Here is a 17,450-nt window from a genome sequence, read left to right as displayed (position 1 = left end):
GTTTTCTTCTTACTGCTCTTCAGTTTCACAACTGAAGGAATGCTGCTCAAAGCCCCACAACTCCACATGGATTCATTTTGCCTTCACCGAGCCAGGCTCCGCACAGCTCAGAAGGACTTGGTTTCAATTTCTCTTTCCATCTAAAATGCAAACTGTTTACATTTCTCACTGTACAGAAATGGCTACATAGTTACAGACCTGAAAAGAAAATTTTCTATCCAGAAAAAGTGTATTAAATTCCATGTGACAGATGACTTTAGAAAGCATTTGAAGATACAGTATTTTAGCTCACAGGGAACACAGAGTATGCAAACAGAAACACCTTGCAAAGGTGCTTACAGGATTTGAGTTCTGCTTTCAGGGCACTGAAGGCGTCAACATTTCTGGAAATCAGTAGGAGCTCAGGGCTTTTGAGAACATTGTTCTCCATCCCCAAAAGCACAGTTGAGGAGATTTCCAGGTATCTATTTAGTGGAAATGCCACATACATCAACAAACAAACAAATTGATTTTTATTTCAATGGAATTTCAAACTGCTTCTTACAACTTTAAAATTCTCTTGTGCGATCAAGTGCTCAAATACATCAGAAAACTGACCCTGACACACAGGGCACTTGTGAATTTGAAGAATGGTTTTGCCTCCAAATTGTGTCATCACATTTAGGCTATTCTCTGACTACTATAGAATATATTACTACAGGGACTAAGAGGCCTAGCATTACAGCATCAAGAACATGAATTCTCCATCTTACTTCTTGTGAGTCCCACCATATTTGCTTTGGCTGCTACTACATCAGTACAAAGAAAACGTCTCTCATGATAATGTTGTCTGTTTTCTCCCTGTATGATTACTCTCAAAATAATTCAATATTTAATAGTATAATATCAATTTACAATTCCTAACTACCCAGGCAACAGTGATCCCTCAATTCCTAAGGCATATGACTCAGTCACTTATATGGTAATACTGCCTGGGCCTCAAGCTCATTTTTCAGGGGGCAGATTTTAAAGGCACAATAAAAATTCCAAACTAGAATGCAGATAACTAAGAGATGAAGCACTTTTTCACAGTTCTAAGAAGCTGGTTTTCCACTTCCCTGCCTGCACTGCCTTCAGGAATGTGCTGGCTCCAGAAACACAACAGAAATGCAAACTTCCCATTGAGATACAGGATAGACAGATTTTTCCAAGTACTACATTTTTAGCCACAGATTTCTGATAGGACTGGGAGAATTGAGCAAATGGATATGCACTGATTCCTTCTTCATTCCTTTTAACCCAAAGGAGAATTAATGGTTCTTCAAAATCTAAACATATCTTTCGAATACCTACAGCTAGAAAAAAGCAGTATTCCATCCAATTCAATAGCAATGCTTATCAAGCCTGATTTTTATTAACTCAGATATTATTACACCCCCTACCTCAGAAACTTAGCCACAGATTAGGATTTAGCATACTTAACACTACACAAACAAAAAGAAAAAAAAAATGGCAATCTTGAGTAGTTTCTCTTCAAACATTGTGGCAACCGGAGTTTGCTATGACGTTTCCAGTTTCTCACACTGCCACTGCATCTCAGAAAGGTTCAGTGGAAGAGGTAACTTGTTGAGACTGTTACTGGGAGAAGAAAACTTCACCTCCAGTAAACTTCATGACCCAACTAACGCTTCCTTTCGCTGTAGTTTTGTAAAGAATATACAACGCGATTGGTAATGCTGCATACCACTGCCACCAGCTGCCCTTTAGATCACAGAGGTTCTGCTTGCAAGACTCCCCATGGCTGGGTTTGTCTTTGCTCTGGTGACTGCCTCCTCTCTGATGTCTGACTGAAGTCCTGGAAGCCTAGTGTCTGTCAGGCTACCCATGAAGTTCACCCAGTACGAAAATTGTTTTGAAATCATTTTGATTGACTGTCCTCAAATGATGCCGTTTCTACTTTCAACACCATAGACATAGCAGAATCTTAAATCTTGCAGAGAAATGCTTAAGCATCCCCTTAATCCCTTAAATTCATTAGGCATCTCCTTCCTTTTCTTAATACGTCTTTTTTCCCTCTATCTCAAAATAGAGAAATGTTTTTGCTTAAAAATGTAAACCAAAAGGTATTTCTTCACAAAATGCCCAGTGAAGCTGAGGTACACAGCACTCTGAGAGCAAGCACATTTCCATTCATTGTCTTTTATTATCTTACTGGCTATACTTGATCAGCCATAAAGATGATCTGTTGCCTCTCTCTGCTATGGTTCCCATGGAAATCAGGACAGTAGACATTTGCCACTAGTACATGTAAAAAAATGTCTTTATGAGGTATATCCTGATTTCTTTTGCTTCAGTTTCCCCTTCTGCACCTAGCAGACACAAGCTATAAGATGGGATTCACATGTTTTATTTGGCAGTTTTGTCTAGAATTTCCAACAATGCTTAAAAAAAGCATTGACTTGATTTATAGCAGTAACCACATAAATAATACTTACATTTATTACTCAGTGGTTTAAAATAAATACATTCACCTATGTTTGTTTCAGTCAAAGTCATTACCTTTGAGTTTGTGATGACACCACTGTGACACCATAAACAACAGTGTACTAGTAAGCAGCTGAAGCATCACCGTTTCCTACCTGGGAGAAAATACTGGAAATTACTGGAAATTACAGGGAGTTACCCAGTACTGCCTGTGCACAGGCTTGCTTCAGTCCAATGAGGTGGTCAGTCCCAGGACATAGACTTGAACCAATGCCTGTACTCTCCTGGAAACCTCTATTGGCCAAAGTTAGAATCCCCTAAACAAATGTTCCTACCTGGTTTGGAGACAAAATGCTCCTGGTGAGTTTTACTACTTTGGATCAGCTAATACAGATAGCTGGGGAGAGCAGCAATTCATACATACATGTTCACACACAGAGCAATTAGCTGAACTGCACAGGAGTGGCGTGTAGCACCAGGATTCAGCCTCATGACCTTCTGATACAGAGCCCCGGGGTCTGTAACTTCAGCAAAAAAACACAACTCCATTACCTGCCGGTATGAGCAAAGCTGTGTCCTGTGTGCAGTTCCCTGTAGAGATGGACTGAATGCCTGAAAGCAGATCTGATTCTATCTAGGAAAGGGCAATCATGTTATACTTCACAAAGCTCAGGAGCCCTCCTCATTTTCTCATTTATGTCATATTATCCAATTTAGTCAACTAGCATTTCCCTTCTTTTATGCCCTGCATAAGAGGGGCAAATGTATTAAAGACCCTGCTAGATTTCAAGATTGGTACATTCCTGACAGAAAAAGCTATTTGCATGTCTATAATTTTATCCTTTTTCCCAATTTCACATATAAACATGATTTGACATACAACATATTATAGATTACCTGCAAGTAACAAACAGTTGCAGATTGAAGTTACTTATTGAATGCTAGAAGATAAAGCAAAGGGAGGCATTAGTTGACTATAAATTAAATGCTCCTGCTTTTCCTTTTTTGTTGTTTTGGGGTTTGTTTGTTGCATTTTTTTTTTTTTTGGTTGGGGGGGGGGGTGTGTTTTGTCGGTTTGGGTTTTTTTATTAACTGCAATAGAACAAGGGTGACTGCTTAACCCCACAAGTTCAGCCCCTGCCAAATACCTATCTGGATATCTGTAACCCTTCTGCAAAAAAAAACATTTGATTCAAGGTGGCCCAAGCCCATTGTGCAACAGTCAGAACACTGGTGCTTCTGCTCCATTCCCCAAAACTTCAGTCTGACCTTTAGAATTTCCTTGGCCACTGAAACAGTAACTAGAACTTCATAACAAATGCAAAAAAGGTATTAATTTGTCACTGCTTCAGCCCCATACAGGAGGTACTGCAAATTACAGAGGAACGCAACCAGTTCTAGCTCGCTGGTTCACATACAAAGAGCAGCATCAGTCAGTAACAGAGCTGGAAGAATGATTTTCTGTTCTTATCTGCATGCTTTCCTGACTAAGGCCAGCAGGGGATTTGCTGAGGGATTTGCTAATAAAACACAGCTTTGTCACATTTGTCAGCCCTGAGGCTGCCATGGAAACATAACTGATGTGACAACCATTAATAAGCCACTGTCACAAGGGCAACCTGTTCAAGCCAACAGATTTGCTGCTCCTGTTCAGCAGTGGGCAGCAGCGGAAAAGTCTAGCAGACTCTCAGATCACTCCGTTGCCACTAGTGTTGTGGACTGGGTTTTTGGGGGGAGCATCACGGGTCCATGTTACTGAAAAAATATTTTAATGGCTTGGATGGTCTGCCTTTAAGTCAGACTGTAAGCAGATGTTGAAATAAGTGTTATGCTGAGCCAGGAGTCTGAGTTCTGACTTTTCTCCTCTTCTGCCCACCTTACAGGAAGCCAACCACTCAGCCAGAAGAACAATTACCTTTTAATTAGGTTTTATTTCCTTTTTCACAGATATTCAGCTGCACTTTTCCTTTTCTACATTCTTCTTCCAATCTATTCCTAGCATCTCCCTTGTCTGTGCAGGCACATAAGCAGCCAACTGTTCCCTCTCTGCAAGCAACAGGTTTTTCCTTTTCTCGTGACAAATCAATTTTTAATAGCAAACACTTTAACACTTCCATAAGCCAGCATACCATTTGACACCAATACAAGCAGAAGGAACTCATCCTTCTTAGAACCAGTGGCAGTTCACTTGTGGAGTCTTTCCTGTCACTGTGTCCCCAGGGGAACATGTGACACTAGACCTCAGAAGACAGTAGTCCATTTGCATTGCTACTGGAGGCAAAGCCATACACCTCATTATGTGTAATGTCAAAATCACATTACACACCTGATACAACTCAGCAAGAAGCTGATGCATGAGAGAGCTTTGCATAATGCAGCCTAGTTTTGCACATGGAAATTTTATTGAGGTGGGGAAAGAGGAATACAGCCATTTGTTCAGGATTGCAAGACAACAGGCTGAGGACCAGAGCAGCCATTGAATAACACCTGAAATCTCCACATAAATGACCACTCTGCTCTCAAGTCTGTCATATCCAGAACATGAACTGCATAGATTTTCTAGAAAAATCATGGGAACCTTTAGCATCTTTCCACTGGCTTCATCTTCCTCTCCCTGAGGATCTGGCTATACTTTTAGAACAGGTAGATACACCCACATTATCAAAGCCATCAGTGCTACAGGCACAGGAACTGCACTGGGATCTGCCAACAAGGTGCTGCAGCTGATGATCTCAGGCTGCCGCTTGGACACCCTCTTCTTCCAGATGGTCATAAATCCCCAGAAAACATTCTGTGCTATTGTAATACACAGCATCAAGTCATGTTTACATTTGTTTTCTACTGTCCATGCATGTCAGCCAATAGTAAATAGAATGCAGCAGGGGTCTCAGCTCTTGATGTGTCTCAGCACAAAACTGGATAATGTCTCCATAGGAGAGGAAAGAGAATCCTAATGCAAATGCCAGATTTGACAGTATATTATGCTATCCACTGAGTCTGACATAGAAGATATTATAAGCCTCTGATAGGGTCCCCTGTACAGACAGCTTGTATAGCAGCCTTCTTATCACACACAAAGAGCTCCAAACCCATAGACATGAAGTGAGCTTTCTAAATGCATTAAGATTCAACTTCTGCTTTCACTCAGTCTTTACACAAAACAAGTCTCATTTATGGGAAGACTTCTGTTGAAACAGGAACCTGGGCTCAAATGCTAGATAGAAAAACTCTCACTCCTCACTCTCATAGTTACAGAGGAGGATGAATGCAGCACATGGCAACAGGCAGGGTCTGTGAGCACCTCAGCTCTGCATGAACTTTGGGACCACCTTCTGCTTGCCTTAACAGCAGCTCCAGCTTGGCTCAAGGGGACAGCTGACCATCCTTGAGGACACAAGCTCTCTGAGCTGAAAAAGAGTCTTCCTCAATGACTAGGGGGGAGTTTAGCTTTTTTTGCCTTGTGCCCCCCTCTTTGCTCTCCCTTTGCTTTTGTGACCCCTGCCACCCAGAGCATCCCAAGCAGGTGCAGAGGCAACAGTGCTATGAAAGCAGGTGGCATTTTTACAGTGTCATGGCAGAGGAGACAGAAGACCTAAATGGATCATCGTATGCAGCTCCAGGGACAGGACTGGCTCTCTGTCTCCACTAAAGCCTCAGATCAGGGAAAGAGAGCTGTGCTTCAGCTGCCCAGGCTGGGAGCAAGGTCATGCTTACCAGTGGCACACAAGGGCAGTGCTTTCCACAGCAAACAAAAGGGGTGGCCAGACAGCACATCCCGAGGTGATACTGCTCCACTTGCGACCTACTGTCATGTGCTGCTGCTAATAAAAAGAGCATTGAAAAAAACAATGTTTTCCCTTAGGTATTCATACATTCCCAAAAGTCATTGTGGTGCATCAAGCACGAATGTAGCAGGGTCAGTACAATGGTGAAATTGTAGTGGACTGTAGTGATAGGACAAGGGGTAACAGGTTAAAACTTAAACAGGGGAAGTTTAGACTGGATATAAGGAGGAAATTCTTTACTATAAAGGGTGGTGAGGCACTGGAATGGGTTGCCCAGGGAGGTTGTGAATGCTCCATCCCTGGCAGTGTTCAAGGCCAGGTTGAACAGAGCCCTGGGTGGCATGGTTTAGTGTGAGGTGTCCCTGCCCATGGCAGGGGGGTTGGAACTAGATGACCTTAAGGTCCTTTCCAACCCTAACTATTCTATGATTCTATGAAACCCAGTCTGATGCACAGTGGAGCAGCTCTAATCCAGCGCATCAGCTTCCCTCTGAAACCAACTTGACTCTTCTCCAAAATACACACCAGAATGAATCACTTGAAATTATTTTTCAGGTGGGTTTCTGAAGACTGAGCTGCAATGTGTCCCCTGCTCTGCAACGTGCTAGGAAACTCCCGAAAGCTCTCCCAGGAACTGCCACAGGCTTAGCTTCTCAGCTTCTCACCTCCCCCAACACGGGTTTGAACATGTTGACAGCAGAGTGCTATGAGAACGGGTTTGTCCCATACAAATCTTCTGGATAAACAGGATTGTGCTCTACATCAGAGACTTTTCTTTGTAAATTCAGTCAGTACTTTCTTGGCTTGCCACTCTTGACAACTCAGTCATAAAATAGCTCTCTGGAATACACTGTTCAAATTAATCAGCTGCCAGCTATTCTCCTTTTAAAACTAATAATAGAAGGTCTGCATGTGCCTGTGAGAGACTGAAACATGGGAATGCAAATTGTGCAGCTGCAAATATTTCCATACTGCTGCAGCTCTCAAATTGCTTTTTGCTCTCTACGAAGAAGGCATGAAATAGCATTGCAGGGTGCAGATTTTGTACTGTCAAAATTGTCCAACTGTCCTCAGCATGTCCATAATGTGATAAATGCTTAATGATGCCTTTTAACTTTCAAGCACGCTTTAAAGGGAAGAGGGGTGTTCTGGTCATAAAACAACATGCTCAGCTTGACCAGGAGCACAGATAATTTGATGGCTTATATCCTTTGGATGCCAGCTGTGCAAGGGATGCCAAATTGTTCTCTTGCCATTGACAGAAGTTTTAGCCTCTGATTTATCTTCTTATCATCAAGCTGCAACAGAATGGGGAAAACGTTCCAAGGAGGGAGCATGGCCTCTTGCAGGATGGGGAAACAGTACTTTTTTGAATAGCCCCTTAGATTACAGCAGTTTGGCTCCAAGTGGGCAGAGAGGATTAAGGTTACATGAGGCTTGAACTAAGACTGAGAGCTGGCACTAGAGGACAGCCAACTATGGAACACTCCTCTAACTGCTTAGGGGACTCATGTTGTCATGTGAAACTGTGGAACAACCTGGAGGCTCTGTTCATAAAGTGCTCAGGGTGGAAGCATCTTTACAAAGCCCAGTGAAGGAACAAGAGCTGCACCTGCCTCTTCCAGGCCTGTCTGCAGCTAGTACCATCAGGGGACTTTGCCTTTACCAGCAGTACATTCATTTCCAGCCTGAAAAATATTTTTAAAAGCCTCTCAGGCTTTTAAGAGAAAAAAGAAGTTTAAATCCCAGACCGGAAGCCTTAATTATAATGGATTTGTGTGAAAGTTGCCAGATCTCTCCCTGCTCTGTGATTAGGGCTGTGCCAAGAGTCTGTTTTGTGTCACATTAGCAACTGTGTTATGTTCAGCAAAGTAACTGGGTCAAAGATGCAAAGGCAGAACACAGATCACTGATTAGCACCAATGATAGCCTGCACTGCAGATCAGAATGACAGTGCAATCATTTCAAGGGTCTTGCTGTAATTAAAGGTAGCTGCAAACATTCAGTGTGAGCTTCTGAGAACAAATTTTTTGCATGTCACATTTTACACTTTGAAAAGTCATTCAGAGTCACCATGACCAGAAAACAACACTAGAGGAAACAACTATGACAACTAACTCTTCATACAGTTGGAATTGAAATTAATTTACAGAAAATAAGGAAATATTTGAGCATTCTCCTGAACACCTCTTCTAAATATGCAATACTTTTGTTTTCAGTCAATGAATTCCATCTATTGTGAAAATCAGATTACAAATGGAGAATACTGATCTCACGTGCAAGAATTTAATGGTACATGAGTTCACAGCTGTAATACCAAGTGCCCTGAAGAAAACCCAAGCTTCAAAGAAAACAGCAGAAACAGAGACAACTGCAGTGTTTTTCCAGTCTCTCTCAGACTTTCCCTGAGAGGGAAGAAAAACTGAAGAGACTGGAGTTATTTAAAGAAGGGAGTAAGAGCAGAAATAACTGTTGAATTATAATGTAGTCAGTCCTAGGCTTGTAGGTAGCCCCAGCTCACTTGCAAACAAAGCAGTGTATTTCCAAGTAATAAAGACAAACATGTCAACAAAGCAATTGACCTGGAACTCACAGCAACAGGCAACAGTGAAACATACACTATCAACCTATGGGTAGAGGGAGTACAAGCAGTTATACAAAATATGACCTTATGCAAGATAAAACAAGCAGTTAAAACACTGTAACTCAGAATACAAAAATTACTCATTAGATAGAGTCATGGAATCATAGAATAATTGGCATTGGAAAGGACCTTAAGATCATCTAGTTCCAACTCCCCTGCCATGGCCAGAGACACCACACACTAAACCATGTCATCCAAGACTCCATTCAACCTGGCTTTGAACACTGACAGGGATGGAGCAGCCACAACTTCTTTCAGCAACCTGTGCCAGTGGCTCACCACACTCACAGTAAAGAACTTCAAATCAAGGAGAGAGAACAAAAGGAGATTCCTACAATGCCTTTTCACTTTCATTCTAAGTGCAATGAGACAAGGCCAAACTAATCCTATCAAAAAAACCACATTAATCTCTTTAAAAAACTCACAACCACTGACTACCCCCAGATACGATGCAGGCATACAGCCACTGGCAGAAATATGCAGGGGACCAACAAGGAGATTTGTGTCAGGACAACAACATAAAGCAACTCCGTGAGATACAGAAATGAATGCACTTATAAAGTGACAGCTACAGCAGGCTGAAAATACTGAGCATAGGACCTGTCCACAGGAGCTGTGTGGAGCACAGAGCCACTACAACTGCACACACTACTGCGAGAGCTCCACATGCATTACCAGGTTTAGCAGCAGCTTTCTGGAATTGCTTACTCCCTTAATGGATTAAGAAACAATGTGCCAATGCCTGTGTGCTGCTGCTTAACTTTATGCCCAACCATAGTAAGTCAGCTATAAGATATCTTGTTATGAATGCAGTTATAAATATATTATGATTTATTGCTTTTATCTATTTCCTAATGGTGAGGCATACATAGTATATAACACGTGAAACCTTCATTTGAAATTCATTCCAAATTCATTAATTCATAATGCCAGGACATATGGAAATTATACTAAAGAACTATGCAAATGATGCCTTGTAGCACTTTTCAAAGTAATGGGTAAATACTGCAACGCAGACCGTTAAAGAAAACGCCATTCAGCCAGGAACACTGAGACAGAAGTCACCAAGCTTCCCACTGCGCCGCAACACTCAACAGATAAATGGCTAAAGGCAACTGTTGCCATTGGGATGCCCAATTTGCAACACCTTGCAGAGGCTTCTCAGGCTTCTCAAGCTGACCATCGGTAAAATGCAAGCACTAAAAAGTTATGATTTTGAAAATCATGATCTTTGTCTCAGAAATTTCAAGGACAAATAACATTTTCCCACAAATGAGCCTTAAACTTGGGTAATCATCACAGTGTTCTTCCTTACAGAGGGGGATAGTTTGAATTAAAATGCCAGCTTCACAGATCTTCATTTCTAGTAAAAAATGGCACAAGGATATCTTATTAAACTGCTCCAAACTGTTAAATGGATTAAGTATTATTTTTCCTGTCACTTAACCAAGTTATTAATTGATTGTGAAGAACAGTATCTTATTCATAGGATCAAGTTGGTCAAATCTTGTAGGCAAGAGGGGGACACACAAAGTTAGGCTGTGCTGACCAGCCCTCAGTTCTCAGATGACAGCTGACGGTTTTGTACGCATGTTGTACAAAGACTGCCTGCTCCAGGACAGCCTGCTTCTCCCTCATGAGTGCTCTATGGCAGATCACAGCGATAACAGTGTTTTCCGCCCGAAGTCTTCCTGGAACTCCTCCCTGAAGCATAGCCAATACTGCCCTTTAATCAAGGAACAATTTGCACACACAGACACACACTCATAAACAACGGCCATCTGCAAGGAATGGAGGTGGAATAGAAGGATCTGACTTCCATTCACCGCACTCTCTCCCCCTCCTAGGACGATTTTAGGAGAAAGCAAAAATAAGCTTCACCACTATCTCCAGCATGTGTCAGCAGCCACACTGAAGCCAGTCAGCAGCACCCGGCATTGTTTGGAGGAACACAAAAGACCTTCTGTTTGGAAAGTTCAAGAAAGAAAGCAGAGAGCCTGTGGCCTGGTCCTGCAGTCAACAGACTGAAACAGAGGTTCTCAGGCAGAGGCTGATCTGAAGCCTTTTGAAGTTGATGGGAGAGCTCCCATGGACTCCAGCAAGCTTTGGATCATGTCTGAAACACACAGAAGTGAACAAAGCAGCCCAAAAGCAGAAATGAGCATCTGCTAGAGAGGAGTTTAAACAACATAGGAGTTAACTAATCTTTTCATCATGGTTATTGGTACAGTGGATTTTTGTGATGTTCAAGGAGGCAGGATTGTATGTATTTTCTACATCTTTTCATTATGACATAGCAGTTGTACATTAATACCTTGTAATTTTTCAGCTTAAAATACTATGCATGCTACCCTAATGGTGAGCATTGAATACAGAAGTTAGCAAATGTCTCCAAGGAAAGAGGGAGGGGGAAAAAGACCATTCCAAACTGCTGAAATTATTACTTTTCTGCTTTCTTCCCATTCCCTCTCCCAAAAAGGCTGGTTTAAAGCTACGAAAAACACAGTCCAGGACTGAAAACCTTATTAAGAAAAATGTTGCCAGCAACATCTATTCATAAGCAGCTGTTTGAGACAGAGCCCAACCCAGAAGAAACTCTAGCAGCACATTCTCCAAACAATTGCTAAAGGATCCCTAAGTGCATGGAGGTTCCAAATCCTCCACTTAATTATTGTGCAGTTAATTTCCTCATTAAAGATGCATATAGGGATAACCAAGAAGAAAGAAGAGTCTTCTGAACTCTGTAAAACTTCCATAATTATTTTCTTGTAGATAGGAGCAATTGTTGCAGTGCTTTTAAAGTTTGGTGCTAAGTCCTAAATGTAATTTTCTGGGAATTAATGTTAGAAACTTTCTTTAAGACTACCAAAACCAACAAAGCCAAATAACATTTCTTGCAGGCTTTGCACAAGATTCAACAAAGAGCCAAAGGGATTTTTATTATTTTTTTTTTCCTTCAAAAATGCAGGATGTTTCCTCTTTCCCTAGTTAATAGAATCCAACTGTTGCCGCATGACATCATTCGCAAGAGCTAGGGAATCCAAGCTCAGCTCGCTCAGGCACTCGGCTGGGAGTAAACACCACGGAAAGAAGAAAAAAACCAACAAACTTTAAAATGGGAGGAAACAACATTAAAGGCAATTTTTGTTACCTGAAATTTGGAGCACTTCTCCTTCCACTCCATTCTCAGATTTGTACTTCCCAGACAAAACTCTGCCTTACTATGTGAGGCAATCAGAAAACCAGTCGTTTAGCGTCTAATACCTGCTGTGCTTCCCACAACTCCTTCATATGACCTTTCGCAGCATTGACTCCAACTAATATGATTGCAGGGAACACAGACTGGCCAGGCCAGTTGTCATGGCGATATCTTTCTCTCTCTCTCTTTCCATGCGCGCGCGCATACACACACAGATTTAAACAATTCTGGGAGGCATCCACAAAACAGCATGCCTTTTCATCAGCTAAGTTTTTGAAGCATTCCTCCCCTCCCCCAAGCCCTCCCCAGAGTCAGCCCAGGAAGCTGAGCTTTGGTCAGGAATCGATTGTTGAAATTAGAGATATTGCCTCTTTTAAAAAAGAAAACCACCACAGAACTTGTACTTTCCTCCCCCCACCCCAGGAAGGAAAACAGAGACTTTCACTTGCCAAAGCTTTGAACTAAAAGCAAATCTATTGCATTCAAACCTGCGGGCTATTTGTCTTCACCCGACTTGTTATGAATTTGATATCTGAAAGTACTAAGGCTTTGTTGAAATACAGCCATGCAGATTACAAGAAACGCTGCTGGCACGGCCTGACTGCTTACCTCGCTGTTCTCCCAGTGCCAGCCAGTGACTTAATTAGTACAGGTATTCATTGTGGTCATGCAGGACTTCCTGTACTCTTTCATGTTTCTGTAATTAAGAAGAAAAATACACAGGTCAGGAACACGTAACTCAAACAGACACCACCGCCCCCCCACCCCCAACCCCCTCCTCTATTTAGCAAGAAAACATAGATACATTTGGAAGTTTTCTCATACTGACTATACATTTACATGCCTCTAACCCAAAACCTAGTATCTCCCAGTTAAAGGGGAAACCCATTTCAATGACGTCTGTGAATACAAGAACTGATTGATTTACCATATTCACTTGCACCATGGTTGCAAAACAAAACTTACTCCAAACATAAATAAAGACAGACAAAATTTTTTCCTTGACAAAAAAAAAATCTAAATTAATCCCCAGTAACATCACATAGGGAAGCCTGGACTGATAAATCCAGAGAACAGAAAATACTTTCAAAAAAAGAAAGAACATCTAGTAAGGAAATTCAGTAAAAAGCATCTGGACTCAGAGGAACAGCACTGTGCCCAAAGATTTTACACTTTGAGAAACAGCTGGGAGACTCACACCTTAGAGGATTTAACCAGAGTCAGTCATTCAAAGTTTTAAAACTTCATAAAAGATACTAAAGGGACAGCATGACTGGTTTCGGCAAGGAGTAGTGTAAGCAACAGTCCCTCTAGTGGGCATGAAATTGCAAAACTGACTATGCCATACCAAGTAGGAAATAAAGTTCTTTTTCCTCTATCAACCGCTTCATTATGCTGTTATGGTATTTCACCCCTGCATTAAAAACCTAACATAAAATTAGCATATGCAGCCCTTTATAGGTTATTTAAGGAGCTGAACACAGAAAATGTGTATGTACATTACATAATCAACACAGATAGGTTTATACATGAGGAAATACAAAAGAGCTCCAACATATCACTCTTCTGGTTATGATTGTAACGTGATAGAAAAAGTGAGATTAAAAAAATAGAAACTAGACAGTGAGATGGCAGAGATGTCTTACAGGAGCATCTGTGTCTCCATATAGCTATTATAAGGTATAAACTACACTGGAGCATATTACTGACTGAAAACTCCACACATACATGAGGTGTGCTTTACAGCTACCAAAAAGTGCATGCAGACTATTCACAGGTAGATGAATCTAAAAAGACAGCTACTCCAGCTGCCAAGAATCCAGAAGATGCTGAAATGTCATCACATGAAAGCTTTTCTAGACATGAAAGCAGCACATGCTAAGCTTGCAAGTTCATGCCAAGTTCCCTTAAGAATGCACCAGTGAAATCCAGCAGAACCAAAGATGCCAAATATATGAATTTATGATATGTTTTTGTCTTGAAAAGTTTCCTATGGTGTACGACTTAGTTAAACGCATCACATGTTACAAGTGAGCACAGTTTCAGCAGTGTAACTGGGGAAAAGGGAGACGCGTAGCTCCTCAAAGAGAGGAATGTTTTATGCTATATCACCTCAAACGGAGTGCTCAAAGATATGGAAGTAATAAAAAGAAAAACCAACCTAGGAACTGATCAACAGACAGGTGAAATAGCTGATCAGCCTCAGATTTTTCCATAGACACCATTACTGGTAGCATGTACTAAATGTCTGCATCACATCCCACTCCAGTTTATCACAAAGCTCTGTAGCACTTCATTAGGTGACCACATCCGCATATATGGCAAGGATCTCTGGGGAGCATGCAAGCTAGCGTTTATAAACAATCGAAAATACTCATTGCATTACATATATACTCAGTTACAGTTTAAAGTTCCAAACAAAACAAATGAAGTCATTAAAATATATTACACATGCACATATATGTAGGTACAAAGCACAGTAGTAAAGCTATGGCCCAAGCTTTGGTCCTGGGCAGCTTGCTATCACAGAAGACCCCAGACAAGCACATTTCTATTCTAAGTCTCATGAATACACTCCTAATCAATTCCTTGCCAAAGGTGAAACACTCTGCTCAGACTGGCCCAGTGAAACAAGAACCATTCCCACTTTTTTCTCACTGGGCTTTTCCATAAGCGCATCAACACCTCAGAACAAAACTTAGGATCAGGACGGAGTTTGGAATCATAAACAGAGGACATGATAAGCAGTTGGTATTATGTTAATTACAGTGTCATGGCCTTACTACCATCAAAAAACGTTGGAATACATATCCTCATGCCCTCCAGGAGACAGACAACCCATTACTCACACATGGCTGATGTTTAGTTTCCTATTTCCAATACACTTCTCATTTCTGACTGGTTGAACACACTCCTTCCTATGCTCTGCTGTCACAAGTGCTGGATGCAGAAGCCATATGACACATGCAGGAGTAGGCGTGCACTGCAAAGGGTGAGGGTGCAGTGAGAGTCCTTGCTCAGGCACACCTGGCATCTGCCCTTGAGACTGTAAAGTGAAATATGAGCCACTCTCAACACAAGCTGCTTGCTCCGAGATTCTTCACAGGATGCTTTCCAAATCAAGCAGCCATCACCAGCAACAAGAGAGGAAACAAAAAATCAGATTTGCTCCTAGCTGGCTCATGAAATTTTATCACTTTCAGTAGGTGAGAACACAACATCAACTTTGGGATTTAAAAAGACAAAACCAGACATGAGGTACACACTAAGCTACTCACAACAAAAGCAGAAATCTCTGATGGGTGTAAACAGAGATTAACCACTGCACCAACTTCAGTAACATTTTCCTTTGCATTTTTTTTTAAGATAAAATCAAGTTACACACACAAATACTCTTATAAAATTCTTCACTATGAGGGTGGTGAGGCACTGGCACAGGTTGCCCAGAAAAGTTGTGGCTGCCCCATCCCTGGCAGTGTTTAAGGCCAGGTTGGATGGGGCTTTGAGCAACCTGCTGTACTGGAAGTGTCCTTGCTCATGGCAGGGGGATGGAAAATAGATGATCATTAAAGGTCCCTTCCAACCCAAACCATGATTCTATGAAAATTATTTGCAATTTTTCCCCTCCTCAAATAACTTTCTGCCCTTCAGAAGGGCTTCACACCTTTCTCATAGATAACCGCCTTATTTCTCTTCCTCTTGCATCATCTCTGCACCACAGTTACTGACCATCTTTCCAGTGACCTCAACAGATACCTGTCTGTTTGAACTTAGATAATTCAAGACTGAACAGCAAAAAGTGAAGGTTGAGTACCCTGTCCCAGTATGTTTTTAACCCAATACCATGGCAAAGCAAGTGCCTGCAGTTCCTACTGATCTCACTGGGAGAGGCAGAGCTATGCAGCAGCACTTCCTTGTCACCAGTCCATGACTTGCAGAGGTATGGAAATAAGGGAAAAGGCTCCAACCAGCTCATAATACAAAACATGCCTGCACTACAAAACCTGTGCTCTTTGCATTTGATTTGGAGGCCCAGCACTCCATACATAGGTGCATTCTGTGGGTGGGACAAGACGATGACATCCAGGACAGCAGCCACCATACTCTTTGAAGCAGTCCCATGAAGGCTACCGAGTTCTTTGAATTAACAGTGCACGGCACTGGCCTTTATTCTTAACACTCCCACATACCGCATAAGAGCACAGCAATAAATCTAGTGGCACAAGAGAACACCTCAGGTCCCAGAAGCATCATTCTACTGAAGGGAATAAAACTTCCACCAACTTCAGTAGCACATTAACTTCGATTTTGCATCATGTTTTACTAGAACTGTACTTACTAGGACATAGTAATTAGCACTAAAGTATATCACAGCCCTGAAAACCACAGCAAAGGAGTTGACCCAATATATAACCCCCCCCGCCAGTTGCAATGAGACTGCCCAGGTGTAGATTTAAGATCAGTCACCTATGAACTTGTTTTCTTCCCCCATTTCAGCATCAGATCCATTACTCACAGTATTTCCACAACTCTCTCTTCTAGCAGGAGAATTAAACATTTCCATGACCTGTTTAATAGCCCAATGAGGATCATGTTTGAAGCACTGCACTGATTTTACTAACCAGGAAAAAAAAAAAAGTGTGTGTATATATATATATACACACACACACACACACACACACACTCTATGTATATAGGAAATGACTAACCATAGCTGTGTACTCTTTGTGTTGCTGCCAATCCCTTTATGGCCCAATATCCTATTTCAGTTTAATCTCATTCTGCAAATGAAAGCCTGCCATACTTGGGTCTGACCCTGACATCTCAACTGGGTGCAAGACAGCAATCTGCAAAAGTTGCTAAGTGAGTCAATGAAACTAAGAGTATATCTGTACCTGGGGGGTCTTGACAAGAAACTGACACACATTCAACTCCTGTGCAAACACTCATTCAGAAATAAAGTGGCTTAAATTTGTGGCTATTATTGGTTTAGGCCCTGATTCAGCAAAGCACTTAAACATTGACTTCAAAAGAACTTAAAAGTATGCCAAATGTGCTAGAATATTTTACCAAAGTGGTGCTTTAGTAATGTTGTATGTTTCAGAAGAGAGAGATTGAAAGAGTTTTTATTTGGCAATTAAATCTTTAAGACATTGTTTGGTGATATACAACCGGGACACGGTCCCCATGCTAAACCTACTAATGAGGCTGAAAATCTGCTGAGCAATAAGATGAATAATTCCTTAATAAAACAACTTCAAACCTGAACGGTGTGGAATTAACTCATGTAAATGTCTGGTTTGAGAATTATCCATTCCTATGGTCTGATTCATGACAGGAGACACATATTACGGCTCAC

At 41.5% G+C, this 17,450-nt stretch overlaps 1 protein-coding gene across 5 annotated transcripts in view; it reads right to left on the bottom strand.

Moving 5' to 3' along the window:
- The window catches only part of DENND2B (DENN domain containing 2B), a 178,947-nt gene that overhangs the window by 126,315 nt on the left and 35,182 nt on the right, over positions 1–17,450 (bottom strand). For 4 of the 5 annotated variants that reach the window (XM_062619830.1, XM_062619833.1, XM_062619832.1 and 1 more), the window contains exon 2: positions 12,701–12,788. The gene's annotated coding sequence lies outside the window, so the exon portion shown is untranslated. Of the gene's footprint in view, positions 1–12,043; positions 12,315–12,700; positions 12,789–17,450 lie in introns of those variants that run through there. The other variant, XM_062619828.1, reaches the window with a different exon arrangement.

Source organism: Pezoporus occidentalis, unplaced genomic scaffold (genome assembly GCF_034315485.1).
Source record: "Pezoporus occidentalis ecotype Australia unplaced genomic scaffold, CSIRO_AGI_Poc_V1 ctg214, whole genome shotgun sequence".
Classification (NCBI taxonomy): Eukaryota; Metazoa; Chordata; class Aves; order Psittaciformes; family Psittacidae; genus Pezoporus; species Pezoporus occidentalis.
This window is presented reverse-complemented; position numbering and strand designations above follow the sequence as displayed.